General features: G+C 38.6%; 1 pseudogene; it reads right to left on the bottom strand.

The window, feature by feature from the left end:
• Nucleotides 1-411: 411 nt before the first annotated feature.
• Nucleotides 412-6,178, bottom strand: part of LOC105309571 — a 19,408-nt pseudogene continuing 13,641 nt past the window's right edge.

The raw sequence follows: 6,178 nt of genomic DNA, 5'->3' as shown, positions 1-6,178 counted from the left end.
GACATAACTGGAATTAGAATCCCCAGGCCATGAGAATCAGAAAGTAAGCAGCAATGTGATGAGAGGTATAATTTTAAGTCCAGAATTGGAAAAGTTAAGAGATCTTTCCCTTCTTTGTCATCCATTTAACCCTTTCTATATTCAAAAATATTAAAAAGATAAATAAAAGGGAACACCATTTTTTAATTCCTGGGTCTCCCTGAGTTTCTCAACAGTGGTTTATTTGGATATGTATAGAGAATTTCTCAGAGTAGAGCTTGGACCTCTTCTTAAGTGGGCATCTTCAAAACCCTAGACATCACTCCCAGAGCTCTGGCACTCGGTAGAGAGCAGGTGTGGACTGGAGTGCTTCCATTGAGCCACAGCATCACCCCCACCACTGCAGGCTCATCCTATTCACCCAACACTCCATCAGAGGCTGGTATCAACCAGTTGCCCAGGCTGTTAGAGCATCTGCTTCTTTCCATTTATGGCATTAAGAACTTTCTTCATGGGCCCCACCTGCAACTGTATGCTCTGAAGGTCCTCATCAGAATAAAGCATCAGGACTTCTAGATCAATCTGCTCCCTCATAAAAAAAGGAAGGAATTCTTCCAGGTGGTGGGACTGCAAGAATACTTCCAGGGTAGTAGCATCGATGATATCTTCCTCCAACTCCACGGTATCCTCATCCTAAGGCAGATCGTCATCACAGCTGTCTTCCTCAACCTCTTCATCAGCCTTGGCATCATCAGCCTGAGCTGCTTCTTGTCTCTGAGGCAACTCACTGGACAGTTTAAACCACAACTCCCTCTTGCTGTCTGAAAAGTATTCGGGGTTCGATATTCTGTTCTTTCTAAAGACAATATTTCATAGACCTGGACATTTGAAAATGGATTCGTAGTGCATGCAGCTGTCCTCCTCGGCTGAGAACTGGAGCTTCTCTTTCAAGTCCCCCGACAATGAGTCTTCATCCTCCTCTCAGAAGACTTCCATCACATTCCTCTGCCCACTCTGGCTCTCCTTTCCTACCTGCTCCTCTGTGTCTTTATTCTTTTTGAACTTTATTTTGAAGGAGCCTTTAATGCCCTTAGACAGTGACCCAAATGTACTGGAAGCAGAAGCATGTGAAAGGGACGACCTGGAGAGAGTGCCCTTGGAAGAAGAAAGAGTCCCAGATTCCTCCTTGCTGTAAGTCCAGGCCATCTTATTTTGGTGCTTCTCCTGGAACCTTTTGCACTCATTGATTTGCCTTCTGGCATTCTCCTGAGCCTGCTCCTTCAGCTTGGTGACCTTCTTGGTGTTCATGATGTTCTGGGTGGCGGCAGTCTTGTCCAGGAGAATAACACATTCATTCTTCCCTCTGCTGGCAGCAGCATCCAGTGGAGACTCTAAGTCATTGTCCAAGGCAAAGATGTTGGCATAAAAGTTGATCAGGATGAGATACAGTGGGCATGACGATTTGAAGCTGTGTGATAGTATTTCTCCAGATGCCGCATCTATCAGGATCTCCTTTAGAAGAGAAAATATCAAAAATACACGCTATTTTTTCTGAATGTGAGCCCTCCCCCCAAAAAATAAAGAACAAAATAAATGTTAATCCTGCCTTACCACTGTTATTACTTCTGAAAGTCCAGGTAAGTCACATCCAGACATCACCTGGCTAGAAACAGAAAAAGCCCATCTCTACACTAGATCTCATTTTTTAAATAAACTTGTTATTTAAATTAGTTTCAAGTTTACAGTGCATTGGTTAGACATCTATAATGTTCATAAAACGATCCCTCCAATTGCTCCCTCCCTCCTCTGGCCCTCTACTTAGCCATCATATTAATGCTAGCCGCATTCCCTCTGCCATGCTCCCCATCCCCGTGCCCAACTATCAACTACTAATTCGTACTTCTTTAACCTTTCACCCCGTTCTTCCAGCCTCCCAATCTCCCTCCCTTCTGTCCATCACCAAATTGTCCACTATATTTGTGAGTCTGTTTTTGTTTAGTTTGTTCTTTTTGTTCCTTAGATTCCACATATAAGTGAAATCATATGGTATCTATCTTTGTCTGACTTATTTCACTCAGCATAATAACCTGTAGGTCTATCCATGTCGTTGCAAATAGTAGGATTTCATTTTTTTAATGGCTGAGTAATATTCCATTGTATATACGAACTACCATTTATTTATCCAATCTGTTGATGGGCATTTAGGTTGCTTCCACGTCTTGGCTATTGTAAATTGTGCTGCCATGAATACTGGAGTGCATAGATCTTTACGAACTATTGTTTTGATTTCATTTGGATAAATATCCAGAATTGCAGTTGCTGGGTCAAAAGGTAGATCCATTTTTAATTTTTTGAGGAACCTCCAGACTGTTTTCCATACCGGCTGCACCAATTTGCAATCCCTTTTCTCTGCACTAGCTGTTTTTTTTATTATTATTATTTATTGAGGATAGCTATTTTTTATTATTATTATTTATTGAGGATAGCTATTCGGTGTGAGGTGATGTCTCATCGTGGTTTTAATTTGCATTTCTCTGATGATTAGCGACCTTGAGCATCTTTTCATGTCTGTTAGTCATCTGTGTTACTTCTTTGGAGAAATATCTGTTCAAGTCTTCTGTCAATATTTTAATTGGATTGTTTGTTTTGTTGTTGTTGTTGAGCTGTATAAGTTCTTTATAAATTTTGGATATTAACCCCTTATCAGATGTATCATTAGTGAATATCTTCTCCCAAACAGTTGGTTGTTTTTTTGTTTTGTTGATGGTTTCTTTTGCTGTACAAAACCTTTAGGTTGATGTAGTGCCATTTGTTTATTTTTTCTTTTGTTTCCCTTGTCTGAAGATATATTTCTGAAAATAAATTCCTGTTAGTAATATCAGAGAGTTTACTGCCTATGTTTTCTTCTAAAAGTTTTATGGTTTCGGGTCTTACATTTAAATCTTTAATCCATTTTGAGTCTATTCTTGTATATGGTGTTGGATCTCATTTTTAAAAGCAAGAAAAGATTTCTAAGAAACTCCCCGAAGAGCAACTTTCATGTCTCAGCAGCCAGAAGTGGGTCACATGCCAAGAGGGAGGAAAATAGAGCTATCATGTTTAACTCAGATTAGCTGGAATTTTCCCCTGAAGGTAAGCATAGAATTACCCAGCGGTGGGCTGGTAAAAGTTTAACTGGCTCACCCAGGAAAATAAATCAAAGTCCCAATTTACAGCAAGTGCCAATTTCTGTGGTGTGGATATACCTACCATGGCAAATTTCAAGCTACTCATGTGACATTACTGGACATGGAGTTTGGAGGGATATGCAGTAGCACACAATATAAATTATTCCCACAATATAGCTATAATACACATGCATAATCTTAAGAGCATAGATAATAGTAAAATGTAGTAAAATAATTATGAAGTAATGAGTTTTGAGTTTTTAAACATAATTTATTAGAAGTTTATACAACTTTATTTTTAATAATAGTTTTTTTTAACTCTCAAACTTCCTAATATCTAACAGTCATCTCTCATGAGCTGATAAGAGCTGGTTACAGCACACCACTGCTATCTTCCCCTGAGTCACATGTAGGGAAATAAATAACTGACCAAAACTGGGTCTCCATCAGCAAGAAAGAAAAGAGGATGCTGGGTAGGTAGCAAACAGCGTCTACTACAACCACTATTCATACAAAGGGTAGAACATTTCCATTGATTCTTCAAGTTACTTCCATGTAATTACGGTGTTGTATATATGACTAGTTCTGCAATGGTTTAAGGTGGAATTAGGGGTACTATTGGATGGTCTTAAGGCCAAGGACCCATTCCTGGCACAGAAACAGGGGCATGGTAGATGCTCAATAAAGATTTATGTAATGAATGAATGCCTACTGGAATCCTGCCCCAAGCTACACCCCACCCCCTCTTGTGAGATCTTGAGTTACAAACAGTCACAAATGTAAATTAAAGTAATAACTCACTGTTAACTATGACTCTGACCCCAAGCCACTGCTGAGAACTCTAATAATACTGGTACTAAAGGATCCTAGCCCAGACTTCCGGAATTAGAATCTGAAGTTTAACAAGATCCCCAGCAATGTGCAGGCTCGCTGCAGGTTCAGAAAAGCTACACTAGTTAATGTGACCCAACCAGTGTCCAACAATTTGTAACTCCTCCATGGGAACCCCTAGCCTCCTCATGCTTTTCAATTGTGAAGCATTTACATATTCACTGTCCCCTCCACTCCCAAAAACCATCGCAATCTCCCCTAAGAGAAGGAAGATGAGAATAATTATCAGAGGGGTCAAATGAGACTCAGAATGCTTAATTGATCTGATCAGTGGTACACAGGCAGCACACTTTGGATCAGTCCTGTCTCCAAGTCTAATGGTCTGTAACACAATACAGTCTTATGGTTGCATACCTTGCTTTCCACTTTACCAGTTATGAGGCCTCGAGTTTAACTTTTCTAAGACTCAATATCCTCATCTGCAAATTGAGGATAATATTAACCACTCGTAGAATTGTTATGTGAATAAGTTAATATACATAAAGCATTAGAAGAGTGCTTGATATATAGCAGCTATTCAATAAGCATTACCTATTGTCATTTCCCACATCTCTAATGTCATAATCCTTAATTTCATATATTTCTTTCTTCTCACACCCATCTAGTAAATTCCTGCAGCACTACAATAGCTCTTGTGACTTTCTAACACTTATAGTCTTACTTAACTTGTCAAATATTTATGCCCTGTTTCCATATTAGATAACATGGCACAGAGGGCAAAGCTTGTGTCTTTTGTCCTTTATATCATCTGTATCTCCTAGCAGAAGTCGCGAACTCAACCTAAAAAAGTCAAGCAGATAATGTAGGTAACTGAATGGGACCAGGTTTCTTTTTTCAAAAAAGTCATAGTGAAGTGCAAGTTCCATCTAGAAAGAATAGCTGTCATTCAGTTCTGGCCGGTTGCTATCTTGAGTAACAGCAGACAAAATATTGCCAGACCTTCCATCTTTCAAACAAAGCCAGAAATCCAGGATTTCATGTGAAACTTTTTGATTTTTACATGGTGGCTTAAATTTAAAAGAAAAATACAGTGAAGTCCAAATAAAACTCATTTGTGGGTTGGATCCAGCCCACAAGCTGGCAGTCAGCAACCTCCTTGTAAGCTGAGAGAACAGCATAAGCAGATGCATATGTAGGTGACATTACATGGCATATTTGGGGAACCAGGAGTATACTTCAACATGACCAGAGTGCATGAAGATGGGACAAAGGAAATAAGTACAAAGAGGAAGGAAAAAATGAAACCGAATTTAAGGAAAGCAAATATTAAATAACCCAGTTGTGTTGGATGGCCACTTTCAAGGAGGCCCTGGTCAGCCTGATTTAATTGTCTTGGATCAAAATAAATCTCCTTCAACCTTAGCACAGTTGTGTATCTTAGGGGAGCACAGTGCCACATCCTCAAAGATGAAGTTTCACTTTTTATTTATTTTAGCCAAACACCGTATTCAGAAGACAACAAAGAGAGGTTGTAAAACAGAGATGTTACTATAAACATAAACAAAAGCATACTGATTAAATTTGCTTTTAAATTTGAAGTTATTCTTGGATTAAATTTGAAGTTATTCTTGGATTGGTTAAATTAAAAAACAAATTATTGAGAGGAGAGAGCTGTGGTGGGAATGTTACAGGATATTGAGAAGTTTGGGTTAAATCCACAGAGTAGTGGAATTTTCCCATCTCAAGAGATGGATCTTAAATGATCCTGTCAAGATAGGAGAAAAAACCTGAATATACCTGAGATGACCAAAGATGGGTCTTCTTTCAAGAAAATTTCAAAAGCAAAATTCCAAATTTATAGATGAAATTGTCAGTAAGATGATTTATAAGTTTCCCTAGTGCATTTAAACTATATCTACTTGCAAAAATTCTATTAACGGACAACTTTCCAAATTGACATACAACTTAGATCAAAAAATTTTCTATTGACATGTTTCATACGATCCTTCTAAACTCAATCTTTGTTTTTCAATCCTTGATATCTTTCATATTTTTTCGATAGAATCATTACACATAACCTGCCCAGGTATTCACAAACAGGTCCCACCTCATTGATCTGAGTCCAATATTGATGTCATATGGCTTCCTGGGGATAAATTCAGTGTAGTGTTGATTTTTCCCTCATTGCTCCACTTTTTTCC

This window comes from Pteropus vampyrus, unplaced genomic scaffold (genome assembly GCF_000151845.1).
Source record: "Pteropus vampyrus isolate Shadow unplaced genomic scaffold, Pvam_2.0 Scaffold776, whole genome shotgun sequence".
Classification (NCBI taxonomy): Eukaryota; Metazoa; Chordata; class Mammalia; order Chiroptera; family Pteropodidae; genus Pteropus; species Pteropus vampyrus.
Note: the sequence above shows the minus strand (reverse complement) of the source record. Positions and strands in the feature narration are given on the sequence as shown.